General features: G+C 42.3%; 1 pseudogene; it reads right to left on the bottom strand.

Annotated features, from left to right (window-relative positions):
- Positions 1-14,739: 14,739 nt before the first annotated feature.
- Positions 14,740-14,857, bottom strand: LOC126428421 (5S ribosomal RNA; annotated as a pseudogene).
- Positions 14,858-15,324: the final 467 nt, after the last annotated feature.

Raw genomic sequence — 15,324 nt, forward strand, 5'->3', positions numbered from 1 at the left:
GCCTTACACCAATAACCCGGTCATTTGCATAGCCTACATATTCCACACATTTAGCCAATTCCTTTGTCATAATCATTCCTACTCCATTAATTCCTTTTACTTCTCCTCCTGAGTAGTAGAATACATATTCATCTGACTGCAACTCTCCATGTCCATTCCATCTTACTTCAGCAACTCCTACGAGGTCCATATGATTCTTTTCCATCTCTCTTTTAAGGTTTTCTAGTTTTCCTGCTTGTAGCAGAGTTCTGACATTCCAGGTACCAATTCTCGTTTTGATTTTTTGCCTCCTTTCAAGTTGTCCCCCCCGGAGATCCGAATGGGGGACTATTTTATCTCCGGACACTGATTTAACATGAGAGGAAGCCATTTTTTGTGCATAAAATGGAGACTGCATTATGCAGGGAAGATAATCTGCGGTGGTATTCCGTTGCCTTCCGCAGTTCTGGAGGCCGCCCCTAACATGGGATACAGACGCCTTTTGCAGCCGCCCGCTCCGGGTCAGACGCTGCATGAGAAGTATAGGTTGGAAAATGAAAGACCCCTAGCCCTCGAAACCTAATAGCGTCAGGGTCGGAAAAGAACAAGAGCTGGCCGAGGGTGGCCAGATAGGAAAGATAAGAGTGAGGAGCCTGGCATAAGTAAGTGGAAGCAATGCCAGGACTCAGCTCGGGGCCCCGTGGTCGCCAGCCACGTATCACTAGGTGTGACTCCCTGAGGTGTCTCGATTACTAGCTGGAACTTATTACAGAACTCAGTCTTCTCATCTCTCATTCATTTTCCCAAGCCCATATTCTCCTGTAACCATTTCTTCTACTCCTTCCCCTACAACTGCATTCCAGTCCCCCATGACTATTAGATTTTCATCCCCCTTTACATACTGTATTACCCCTTCAATATCCTCATACACTTTCTCTATCTCTTCATCTTCAGCTTGCGACGTCGGTATGTATACCTCATCTATCGTTGTCGGTGTAGGTTTGCTGTCGATTCTGACAAGAACAACCCTTTCACTGAACTCTTCACAGTAACACACTTTCTGCCCTACCTTCCTATTCATAACATATCCTACTTCCGTTTATATAATTTTCTGCTACTGTTGATGTTACCCTATACTCGTCTGATCAGAAATCCTTGTCTTCTTTCCACTTCACTTCACCGACGCCTACTATATCTAGATTGAGCCTTTGCATTTCTCTTTTCAGGTTTTCTAGTTTCCCTACGACGTTCAAGCTTCTGACATTCCACGCCCCAACTCGTATTACGTTATCCTGTCGTTGATTATTCAATATTTTTCTCACTTTCCCCTCGGTAGTCCCCTCCCGTAGATCCGAATGGGGGACTATTCCGGAATCTTTCCCCAATGGAGAGGTCATCATTACACTTCTTCAGTTACAGGCTACATGTCCTATGGATACACGTTACTTGTCTTGAATGCAGTGTTTTCCATTGCCTTCTGCATCCTCATGCCGTTGGTCGTTGCTGATGCCTTTAGGTGCAGTTTCCCACCCCTAGGACGAGAGAGCGCCCTGAACCTCTGTTCACTGCTCCGCCCTCTTTGACAAGGCCGTTGGCAAAATGAGGCTGACTTCTTATGCCGGAAAGCCACCATATTGCGGAGGAAACCACATTATAAACAACCGTGTAAGCTTGAGATACTTCCAACATGCTGGACGGGAAGTAAAAATAATTTAACTTTCACTATTCCCAACGATTTTCGGTGATAAAACTTGTCACAAATTACCTGCTCAGTCTGTCGTTGTACGAAAATATGCAGTTTCAAACATAGTACAGTACGCTAAAGTGAACAGATGTAAGTGCTTTTCGATTTGTGTCTGTATCGCGCAACACAATGGAAGTCACGGGGTTTCACCTGAGCAAAGCCTGGGAGCCAGCCTTGGCGGCACTAAGGAGTCGTCAGCTGCAGATTAGCAACCGCACCGAGTCAACGCAGATGGGAAACCTTAGCGCAGATGCTTAAATCGCGCGCCAAAACCTCACGCGCGCGAACGGGGTACGTCGCTCCCGGCCGCATTTTCCCGCGCCACAGTGCGCTTCCGCAGACCGCGACCCGTTTCTCCAGCAGATGGCTCAGGTATTCGACGCGGTCTACGATTGGTCTTCGATGTCGTTATGCCCCCGCTGGCGCCTGCGCTGTTCCAGAAAGCCAACATATGAACTGGCGAGTTTCTCAGCGACGCGACAGTAGCACCTGAAGATGGCGTGCAGTTGTCTCACTGAATATTGTGCAGTTTTACAATATTATCCAGCGTAATTCCCGGGAACCTATCAAGCAGATGCAGCGCCGGGAAAGCCTCAAACAGCACACGTTGGAAGTCATTCATACGCCAGTGGAATTACTTACACGGCCAACAAGATAATTAGAGTCGCATGAGTCGATTTAGGTTATTGATTCTTAGTAGACATTTAAATATGTAAGTGATTCTCAAAATGAACTTTCATCTGCTCTTTGGGAATAATTTGAGGTCTTCTGCGTGATTAACAAACACGTTTATGGAGTTTCAAATAACAGAGATGAAGTTCATTCTGGAACGCATAAGGGTGAAAATCACTGGTCTCTGACTGCAGACGTTTGTTACTCGGTTTGTCCCCATGCAGTGTAAACAGTGACAATTCGTCCCGGTATTTGGTGAACGCTCATAGGCTCTGCGAAATCGTTATAACTTTTGCTACGCTGCGATCACAACCATGCGAGCGACTGCAGCCCCCCCCCCCCCCCCCCTGCTCCACAAACTTCGCAAAATCTGGCACTGAGTGTCGCAGTGGATAGTGAAGCACTTCAGCTACACCTCAGTGAAGTGATTAGCCACACAATCATCGCATCCCGCGACGCAGGCACACACCAACATGTTTCACGTGTCGATGCAACTACAGCAACAGCACAAAACGCCAACGGGGAGCGCGCAGGAGAGATCAACCAACCAGACAAAATGGAGAAAATGCTACATTTCGACACCACTCAGGAGGGTACCGCTCCCAAAAACATGTAAGTGGCACTGCTAACTTATGCACAACTACCGACCAAGGGCCTTGTTGAAAGTAGAAACAGGATCATTGGTAGGCTTCACTAAAGGCAATTGCTAGGCGCGAATGTGAGTCGATATTCAAGCACATAATCAATATTACGGCAGCAGAGATTAACAATGTCAGGATTAACTACCAACACGTTGATTCATCACTCCTCCTTAGTCAAAGCAAATTTTGTTGGCCATATTCCGGGGCTTTTCACTACTAAACAAGTATCATCGGTAATCTTGAAATCTCCCTTGCGGAGGACGAATTACTAACGGAAATGACATGTTGCTGCGAAGTTATTGCCATCAAGAAATTTAGTAGCATTATAATCCGGAATGAGCAAAAGTAACCAAATCAGTCAGTACTTTGTGTTTTGACCTTAAAACCGCTGTGATGGGAAACCTCCTAAGGCCTTCTTTTGCCCGGTGAGGTGAAGCAACTGCACGTGGCGTGGACTCAACGAGTCGTTAAAGTCCCTTACAAATATACTGAGCCATGCTGCCTCTGTGGCCGTCCATGATTGCGAAAGTGTTGCCGATGTAGGATTTGGTGCACGAACTGACGTCTCCGTTATGTATCATAAATGTTTGACGGGACACATGTCGGGTGGTCTGATCATTCGCTCGAACTGTCCAGAATGTTCTTCAAACCAATCCACACCAATCGCGAACAATTGTGAGCTGGTGACACGGAGTATATATATATATATATATATATATATATATATATATATATATATATATATATATATATATATATATCACTAACAGGCATCTCATCATAGGTCTTACCCCGTTTTATGAGCCTCAGCAGCAAATTTCTTCATATAAAACCAGAAAATTAAAACTTCCCGCAGATGATGAGAATTGCGCTCGTAAGTTGACATAACTTTAAGATGCAATCAAAAATAGACTTATATTTTGATGGCGTTATGTCCTCGAACGCCTAAGTTTACTGTATGACACTTGCGACCTACGACTTGCGCCACTAATGCCGTCTACTGCAAAACGCCGAAAGCAAAGTTGTACACCTAATATAGTGAGCCAAATCCCGAAATAGGCTATAAAATTATCCAGTGGAACACAAGTTCACTCAAAGCATACAAAGACAGCCTTCGACACTTTCTGATCGACACTAATGTAGACATTTGTGCCATCCAGAAAACATGGTTAAAACCGAACTAACCGGTGGCACTCCCGGGATGCTCTGTCATTAGAGAAGATAGAGATGTTGGCTACGGCGGTGCAGCATCGTTTTTTAAATATTTTAAAATGGTATTCACTGTTCCATTATCCACACCGGCACTGGCACTCAGCCTTATAACATTACAAATAGCGGGTAGCTGCCTGCGGATCAATGACCTCCATCTGAATTTGTTCTCTACATACAAAGCACGTAACGGCAGACTTTCCAGACAACAGTCATTTCCTCCGTCGGGAAACCATTTCTACTGCTCGGTGACTTTAACGGCCACCATACACTGTGGGGTCGCAGAAATGCCAACGCAATGGGAAAAATACTAGTGGAGTACTAGACTCCGAAAACCTTATAGTACTAATTGATGTCTCATCCGCATGAGTAGTCCGACCAAAAGAAGTACAGGCAACAGAATACTTGAACATAGCATCACCTGCTCTGCCCGCCAGAAGATTATTGGAAGTGACACCGGATACTTCAGGTTCAGATCACTTGCCAATTCAAATCATAATAAATTCGCAACATAGAGAGATTCTCAAACACGCAATCAGATAAGAAGCCAATTGGAACATATACGAAACATTACTGGGCCAAAAACTGGAATCGATCATCGAAACTGAGGTTCTAGAAAGAGATATGAGATCCTCGTATCGGTTAACAAGGAAGCCTCGATACCTCAAGAAAGACATTAACGGACTTCTCTTCGGCCACTAGCCTGTTGGCGGTATTCAGTTCTGAAGGAATCAAGGGAGGCATTGAGAAAATAGAAAAATTTCTCCAAAGATACAAACATTCTTGCTCTTAAAAAAGCACAAGCTACAGCCAAGAAAATATTCAAGTACAAAGAAAAGAAAATCGTTGCAAAATTTCAGCACTACGCTCTGCAAAGTAACATAAATAGTACGGTTTGGAATGTGATAAGGAACATATAAAAAGGTTGTCACAACGAACGGGTACACACCTCTTCCATCTGAAGAACTTTTAGAATATTTTTGTGTATGATAACCCTACCTGACGTAATGGACAACGAAGACGCGGAATATATTACACAACCTTATTTTTACTGGAAGAACTCCAGATTGCTCTCTCCCAACGATTATATTGTCTATCCAGTCTTACGGCACATCCCACACAAAGGGAAGCTGCTGCTGCTGCTCAAAATGTACAATACCGCATGGACACAAAAGATCAACGTCGACTCGCTGAAACGTGTCGTGTCGTCCTCATCCAAACGTCGCGAAAAAGATGTGATAAACCTGAGTCTTATTGACCTATGACATTATTACCGTGTTCAGCTAAGGTAAAGGAAAGGATTGTTAATCGGCGCTTAGCATGGCGGTGTGAAAACAAGAAATTATTACCGAAAAAACTACTTAGGTCAAAGTGAAATCCTTTAACGGTTAGTTATTGCCATAAAGCTAAATTTCTCTCAGAATAGTATAATAGTTGAGTTCATGGTCTTGATTTAAGCATACGTCAACATCGACTTGTCAATGTAAGGGAAAAATTTGGAGAAGCTCTAAATTCCAAAACCACTTGTGCGTAAAATTGTATGTTTTCCTTGCAATAGAAAGACAGTCATGTTGCACAGGATCCAGTGGAAGTACCAGAGGACTCCCGCAGGTCAGTATTGGCTCCCTTATTATTCAATCTCTGTACGGTAGGACTTCATGACGCCTTTGCCAGTGACAACCAAATATTGCAATACGCAAACGGCATATGCATATACTCTCTTCAGTTCTGTCATCTGAAAATGGACACCCGTCCCACACGCGTGCAAGAGTGGTGTACAGAAATTGACTTCTAAATCCCTGATAGGAAACCTACTCTTACGATGCTTACTCGCCGTAGGGTTCCACTTCCCCAAACAATGCAACTGGGGATATATACTTTTCCAGTTGCGGAAACAGCTCAATATTTATTTATTTACACGTCAAGTTCCGTGGGACCAAATTGAGGAGCAAATCTCGTGTCAGTAGATGAAATTACAACATAAAAGGAATAACAGATAAAAATAAATGTTTATGAATCACAAAAAAGTCGGTCCATAAGTTTAAGAAAATGCAATCAACAATACAACAAGAATCAGCTTAATTTTTCAAGGAACTCCTCGACAGAATAAAAGGAGTAAACCATGAGCAAACACTTCAGTTTCGATTTGAAAGCGCGTGGATTACTGCTAAGATTTTTGAATTCGAGTGTTAGCTTATTGAAAATGGATGCAGCAGTATACTGCACATCTTTCTGCACGAGACTTAAGGAAGTCCGATACAAATGCAGGTTTGATTTCTCCCGAGTATTAACTGAATGAAAGTTGCGTATTGTTGGGAATAAGTTAATACTGTTAACAAGAAATGACAGTAAGGAATATATATATATATATTGGGAGGTCAATGTAAAAATACCCAGACTCGTGAACATGGGTCGACAAGAGGTTCGTGAACTTACACCACTTCTTGTCCGAACCGCCCGTTTCTGAGCCAAAAATACCATACGAAATAAGCGAATGAAAATAAGCAAAGTAGACTAATTTTCGTGTTGAACGATCACTCACTTCAGATACCGTTTGAATAATAAAAATGGCAGCATTAGTCTTTGAACAAGATCCTGAATGTGGGCTTTCCACGACAGCTTACTATCCATCTGAACACCTTTCATTTTAACTGTTCAGTTCCAATAATCATATACCTATTCTGTGAAATCAAAACGTCAGGTCTTGTTGAATTGTGTGTTAGAAACTGTAAAAACTGAGTCTTACCGTGATTTTGCGTTAGTTCATTTTCTACAAGCCATGAACTTACGTCATGAACTGCACTATTAGAAACTGAGCCAATGTTGCAGACAACATCCTTTACTACCAAACTAGTGTCATCAGCGAACAGAAATATTTTAGAGTTACCCATAATACTAGAGGGTATAACCTATAAGGAACAGGAGTGGCCCGAACACTGATCCCTTGGTCACCCCCCACTTGACTGTACCCCACTCAGACCCCACATCACAGCCATCATTACTGTGAGTAATGACCTTTTGCTGTCTGTTGCTAAACTAAGAGTTGAACCAATTGTGAGCTAATCCCCGCATTCCGTAATGGTCCAATATATTGGGATGATGATCGATGACAGACTACAATAGGATTCTCATATCTGACAAATCATTATCAGATAGGGAAAAGCCCGCACTGCCATCAGAGCTATGACTGGATTACGGTGGGTCTCTGAGCGGCAGACAGGGATGAATAAGGACACGCAGTCGCTTCCCGAACGTGGACTTAGCCTGGGATTGGGTGACACGTTTCGTTACAAGGAATTTAGGCAGTTGACCGTTGTGAGAAGGAGACTTGATCTAGCAAAATTGTTAAAAATCCCTAGTGTGAGGTGTTTAACAACTAAGTTTATTGCTGAACTATTACATAGAAGAAGAAACAGGAGTCGATTTAGAAGAGACAGGGGATCCCGTATTAGAATCGGAATTTAAAAGGGCTTTGGAGGACTTACGGTCAAATAAGGCAGAAGGGATAGATAACATTCCATTTAAATTTCTAAAATCATTGGGAGAAGTGGCAACAAAACGACTATTCACGTTGGTGTGTAGAATATATGAGTCTGGCGACATACCATCTGACTTTCGGAAAAGCATCATCCACACAATTCCGAAGACGGCAAGAACTGACAAGTGCGAGAATTATCGGACAATCAGCTTAACAGCTCATGCATCGAAGCTGCTTACAAGAATAATATACAGAAGAATGGAAAAGGAAGCTGTTCGAGACTCTGAGAAAAGTAGGGGTAAGCTATAGGGAGAGAAGGGTCATATACAATATGTACAACAACCAAGAGGGAATAATAAGAGTGGACGATCAAGAACGAAGTACTCGTATTAAGAAGGGAGTAAGACAAGGCTGTAGCCTTTCGCCCCTACTCTTCAATCTGTACATCGAGGAAGCAATGATGGAAAAAAAAGAAAGGTTCAGGAGTGGAATAAAAATACAAGGTGAAAGGATATCAATGATACGATTCGCTGATGACATTGCTATCCTGAGTGAAAGTGAAGAAGAATTAAATGATCTGCTGAACGGAATGAACAGTCTAATGAGGACAAAGTATGGTTTGAGAGTAAATCGGAGAAAGACGAAGGTAATGAGAAGTAGTAGAAATGAGAACAGTGAGAAACTTAACATCAGGATTGATGGTCACGAAGTCAATGAAGTTAAGGAATTCTGCTACCCAGGCAGTAAAATAACCAATGACGGTCGGAGCAAGGAGGACATCAAAAGCAGACTCGCTATGGCAAAAAAAGACATTTCTGGCCAAGAGAAGTCTACTAATATCAAATACCGGCCTTAATTTGAGGAAGAAATTTCTGAGGATGTACGTCTGGAGTACAGCATTGTATGGTAGTGAAACATGGATTGTGGGAAAACCGAAACAGAAGAGAATCGAAGCATTTGAGATGTGGTGCTATAGACGAATGTTGAAAATTAGGTGGACTGATAAGGTAAGGAATGAGGAGGTTCTACGCAGAATCGGAGAGGAAAGGAATATGTGGAAAACACTGATAAGGAGAAGGGACATGATGATAGGACATCTGCTAAGACGTGAGGGAATGACTTCCATGGTACTAGAGGGAGCTGTAGAGGGCGAAAACTGTAGAGGAAGACAGAGATTGAGTGCTACTCTGAGATGAAGAGGTTAGCACAGGAAAGGAATCCGTGGCGGGCCGCATCAAACTAGTCAGCAGACTGATGAAAGAAAAAAAAAAAATTACAAGCCCAACCTATCTGCATGGATGAAAATGTCTCCACGTGGTGCCCGAGTCTCAAACACAGAGTCAGCACTGACTATCGCTGTTTCGTCTTCTTTAAGTTAAGCTGTTCGTGCTAACAAGACCTACACGACACACACTCTCCCACGGCTACCTAACATATCTCTAAGATCCCGTCAGATTATTACTTCCCTGCAGTTTCATTACGGCTAATCCGCACCCATAGTGTTTCTACTCACTTGTAACTGCTACTTCTAATAGCTGATCTTCTTTTTAATTTCTTTGCTCGGAGCATTCAGCTCCCGAGTTTTGTCCAGATTTCACTTTACCCCTCCGGCTTTTGCCATGACTCAATGTCTAAGACTTTTTATTATCTTACTGTCTCCGCACGCCATGTCTTCAGCACTTCTTCAGAGCTTGGGTGAAGAGGAAGATGAGTCTCTCTTAATATAATCACACACTGCGCGCTAAGCCCTCCGTTGGCTTCCCGTGACATAGCGTTGTCCCCAGCAAAGATCCTCACTCTGTCTCCGTCTCGTCCCACGGTTCTCTCTGTCTAGTAAGGAGTGCTGGTCACGCCAACTTACCATCAACGTAAGCTCAGTGCACTTTGACTGAACCCCTGCGATTGGACCACTTTCCAGTAATGCCTGTGGACTGTCTGTGTTCTTACAACGTATCTTAGTTGCGCCTGGCCAATGGACTGGTGTCTGGCCGGTCGTCTCGCTATCTGATCGCTTCCCAGTGGCTTCTCTGGCCTCGCCTAGGAATTTGACTTTATTCTTACTTTGTTAATAAGGTTAATATGGGATTTTCCTTTTCCCTGTTGAAGCGACATCTCCCCTACCAGGTAAACTCGCTTTACTATTCAAGAAGCGTCAATTAATTGAATTTTTATTCACAAAAAATTAAATGTACTTTCGGATTCACTTTTCATAGACATTTACGTTTTTATTATAAAATTTTCCTGAAAGAAAGCCCATATTTTTACAGTCAGACTTAATTTTCTTTCACCTTCACGTCTATTTCTGAACGGCACTGAGTCATATTGATCTTTTGCGCTTCTTTGATAAATTACTATCTCTTCTGTGTTTCTATTAAGATGTGTTCTGGATACAGAGGTTTCTGGACATTGGTTTACAAAACTGTTTCATGGAGATATTTTACCACAACAGTCATTGTCATCGCAGTATTTCCATAGATTTTTAAGCATTCTCGGCCTCATTTGCACTGTCTACGAGATGTTAGTATAATTGATACACTTAATGATATGCTCACATATGGACAGATGGAGTAATGTGTAAGATATATAAAATGTTTCAGCTCTTTTCCTGTATCTCAGCCATTTTCTGTTGGTCAGCTAGCCTCTTACCTGTTACTTTCAAATCATCGAGCTGTGTTACCACATGATCTGAAAGTCTCTAAGTTTGAGAAGAAATACTTCTCTTTCCGTCATATATTGTGCAACAATCAAATTCTAAGATTTTTTGCAGTATTGCGTCTATCTTTGTGATGTTCCTGTGAATATCTCTCTTTGTATGAACCCCTTTGTTCCACAACCTCTACACTTACTATAGTAGATTAATTTACCAAAATCTCTCAAGTCTTTAGGTGCTTTCTCCTACATAAAACTGTTAAACCTTCTTCTTCTGGAGTTACATATAACCAATCATTACTGCTTGAGTCAAAATACTCTGATTTACATATGCCATTCTCTTTACACAATCATTACGAATTTCATGTACTGGCTGAAGCAATTTTGCTTCACATTTTACCTGATCAAATGTTGAGAGTAGTGCAAACGTTTGTCTGCACAACCGCCTATACTACCTTAAATTCTTACACTTTAATTGTTGGTCTAACAGCTTTGTGTACTTCCTCTTAGCGTAGTCAGTTAACAAATACTGATTTTTGGCTGAATAAATACGCACATTCCTCTTGGCTGAGGAATATCTTTTGGTAATGCAAACATACTGTATAAATTGAAAACGTTATCATCTAACAAAGGAATATAGATTACGTACCCCAGTATACTTGTTGAAACAAAACCCTTTGAATCAATTACTATTAACAATAAGTATCTGGATGACTCAGCTACAGGAACAGGAAACCTGATATCTTTCAATTCACCTCGTATTAATCTGAAACACTTTACAGTCAATACAGGATTCATTATGTGAGTTGCAATATTCCCTTTTGCGCATTTACAGTTTCATTTATCATACCATTATTCGACCTGCCCAAATACAGCTGATAGTTACAATATTTGCTCACATAGAGTCACAAATGAAGTTATCCGCTTGAACCTACATCGTTTTCTTTCATATACGATTTCATGAAATTCTCTAGTGTTTCCAATCCTGATTTAAGTATGCACTCGTTTGACTCTAGTGGATAGACAGTTCGGTTTAATCATGTTAGTGTGGCCCTTACCCCTCCTATTTGTCCGTTTGTTAGTAACCCTTCTAAACTTCTCTCAATGTTATCTATGCGATCTTTGTAATATGTGACATCAGCTTCATCTAATCATCTGAAAAGTATTTTACACACCTGTCCTACGAAATCGGTGACATCTTTCTTTCTTCTTCTGGTCACATGCTTTATTGGCTGCTGCACCAGTTGATGAAGACTTATAATTTACTCTACGTGGTGTATTAATTGGTGGTCTAATAATTGACACTCTATTAACGCTATATTTAACTGCTGCGATATCTCAATATATCGTTGCACTGCTGCCTCGTCATACCTTCCTAGTTTTCAGAATTTCTGTTATAGCATCCATATTTACACATGTAAAAATTCTCCATGTCGTCCTATAAATTTCTACATGTCATATATTGTCATAATAGAATCCTGAAGACTTACCGATGTTAGTTACTTCGAAACCCGTGCTCATTTATTCTGCGTTGGAACTATGTTTAGTAGTAGTAGTAGTAACATTCTTCCTGCATGTACCATACCTCAAATTAGAAATACTGTTTCAGTCTGTTTACCTTTGTTTCTATTAATCTTTATTATTACATTCGTAGTCCCAAGCCATATTATAGCAAATAGCTCTCGTCTTTGTGAATCAAGCTTTCTAGATCTATCACACGTTACCGACTCATCGTAAAGCAACACTTCGCCTTCTTGGAACTCTCTCGGACTGTAGTTTCTGTCGTATTGCTGCTTACTGGTTTTTAAATTTTTTTACAGTTAATTCTTTTGGTATTCTGCGTGCTTCCAGCATTCTTACTTTTAGTCTGTTCAAGTGCAATTAATAATCGTAACTCACCTGCATTGATATTGTCGGAGTATTTCTGGTATATTCGCTTTCTTTCCATACAGTAATTCAAATGTTGTGTTTCCTACGCTACTGTGTGGTGCACTATTAAACACAAAAATTGCAAATTGCACCCACTTGCACCAAGAGCTTTAATCCCCTGTTACAAAATGTCTTAGATATTCGAAAAATGTTCACCTGCTACAGAATGCCTTAGATATTCGACAAGTGTTCGGTGACTCCTCTCTAGTGCACTGTTGGATTATGGTCTGTTAAAATAACTGATGGAATTCCATACGTTGTGCTATATGTTCAACAAACGCTGTGTCTGCATCCTGTCGTCCTATTGGTACTGCTAACGTAAATTTACTTAAATCGTCTTGGAGTGTCAACATATGTTTCTTACCTGTACTTGATATATCTAAGGCACCGGCTATTCAACACTTTACAAACACTATCCCAACTGTGTCTGTAATTTCTAAACACATTCTAGTTTTCACTCCTGCGAACTTATTCTTTGGATTCTTTTGACCTGACGGACACTTCCCTACAAAATACTCGATACCAAGACTTCATTCGGCGCCACAGCTTGTATGGCATTATTCTCTCTAGCGTCGTTTGCATTCCTTGGTGCCCTCTCAAGGATTACCATGCATGTCTCTCAATACACTTAGGAGCCAAAGAATCTGGTACACCAGCCTAATATCGTGTAGCGCAACCGCGAGCACGCAGAAGTGCCGCAACACGACGTGGCATGGACTTGACTATTGTCTGAGCAGTGGTAGAAGGAACTGACACCATGAATCCTGCAGCGCTGTCCATAAATCCGTAAGAGTATGAGGGGATGGAGATCTTCTGAACTGCACGTTGCAAGGCATTCCAAAAATGCTCAACAATGCTTGGGAAGTTTGGCGGCCAGCGGAAGTGTTTGATCTCAGAAGAGTGTTCCTGGAGCCATTCTGTAGCAATCCTGGACGTGTGGGGTGTCGCATTGTCCTGCTGGAATTGCCCAACTCCGTCGGAATGCATAATGGACGTGAATGGATGCAGGTGATCTGACCGGATGCTTACGTACGTTTCACCTGTCACGAGTCATATCTAGACGCATCAGGGGTCCCGTATCACTCCAGGCTGCACACGTCCAACACCATTACAGAGTCTCCGACAGCTTGAACAGTCCTCTTCTGCTTTGTGGAGTCCATGTATCCGCCCGATACAATTTGAAACGAGACTCGTCCGACCAGAAAACATGTTTCCTGTCATCAAGCCCATATCGATGATGTTCCGTTGAATAGTTCGCACGCTGACACTTCTTGATGGCCCAGCATTGAAATCTGCAGCTATTTGCGGAAGAGTTGCACTTGTTTCACGTTGTACGATTATCTTCAGTCGTCATTGGTCCCGTTCTTGATGGATCTTTTTCCGGTCGCAGTGATGTCGGAGATTTGTTTTACCGGATTCCTGGTATTCACTGTTAAATGGTCGTAGCTACCTCGGAGATGCAGTGTCCCATCGCTTGTGCTCCGACTATAACAACACGTTTAAAATCAATTAAATGTTGATAATCTACAATTGTAGCAGCAGTAACCGATTTAATAACTGCGCCAGACACTTGTTGTCCTATATAGACGTTGTCGACCGCAGCGCCGTATTCTGCCTGTTTACATATCACTGTATTTGAATACCCATGCCTATGCCAGCTTCTTTGGTGCTTGCATGTGTCTTCTCCTTTACTTGGGGACTAATTTCCTCTTGACTCTCAGATCCCCTTTTTACCTACGGGGTTTCTTATCGTTGCATACTCCCTGGGTTATTTTCCATACCTGCTTTTGCTTCAGAGTTTTCCTCTAACTCTTCGTAAGCATTTTCGTCTACTTACTCCTGTTCTCTGCGCCTAGAACTTCTCAGGGCATTACAATTCAGCCTTCCTGGTTTACCAATTATCTGAAAATCACACTCTTCAAGCTTCAATCTCCACTTGAAGAATCTAGAACTCGGTTCGTTAGCACTAAAGATCCATTTTAAAGGTTTTTTATCCGTTTTGCCACTGTGAACATTCATCCATATAGGTAGGGTCAGAACTGTTTAACTGCATAAACTATAGCCAATAATTCTTTCTCGGTGGCACTATAGTGCAAATCCGCCTCATTTAGTCATTTTGATGCGTATTCAGTGGGAAGGTTTTCGCCCATTTTCTTGTCTTGTGACAGAACTGCCCCCAAACCTGAGTTTGTCATGTCAATAGTCACTGTGAATGGGTTCTCGAAGTTATGGTTGTGAAGTAATGGTAAAGCACTCCGTCTTCAGGCCACAAGTGGCCCATCGGGACCATCCTACCGCCGTATCATGCGGATAGGAGGGGCATGTGGTCAGCACATCGCTCTCCCGGTCGTTACGATGGTTTTCTTTGACCGAAGCCGCTACTATTCGGTCGAGTAGCTCCTCCATTGGTATCACGAGGCTGAGTGCACCCCGAAAAATGGCAACAGCTCATGGCGGCCCGGATGGTCACCCATCCAAGTGCCGGCCACGCCCGACAGCGCTTAACTTCGGTGATCTGACGGAAACCGGTGTACCCACTGCGGCAAGGCCGTTACCAAGTAATGGTAAATTAACCAATTTTTCTTTCAGTCACTGAAACGCATTGTTTTCTTGTTCGCACCATCCATATTGTAATATCTTGGCTTGGGGCACTTTCACAATAAGTCAGTTAAATACACTCAAAAATAAGTTTATGTCCACAGATATAAGTTCTTTGATCCGTTAGCAGTTCAAAGCAAATAAGAACAGTCCTTCTAGAACATTAGGCAATGACTTTTTTGACATCTTAAAGTTCGTGGAAAACAACGCAAGCAATTATCTCATGAGACCATCTTCTGGAAATTTTCTTGCAGACGAAAGAGACTGTCTTCTCAGACATCCAAAGTAGGCAGGAAATTAGTCACATCTCACGAGCAATACAAGGAGTTCCAGCATCAGTGTCCACTGTCGGAGAAGTGGGTTGTGATGCGCGGTGTTCCAAGGTGGGAATACCGACGTCGAGTAGAGTCGGCGGCGTGATGCTG

This window comes from Schistocerca serialis, chromosome 1 (genome assembly GCF_023864345.2).
Source record: "Schistocerca serialis cubense isolate TAMUIC-IGC-003099 chromosome 1, iqSchSeri2.2, whole genome shotgun sequence".
NCBI classification, from domain to species: domain Eukaryota; kingdom Metazoa; phylum Arthropoda; class Insecta; order Orthoptera; family Acrididae; genus Schistocerca; species Schistocerca serialis.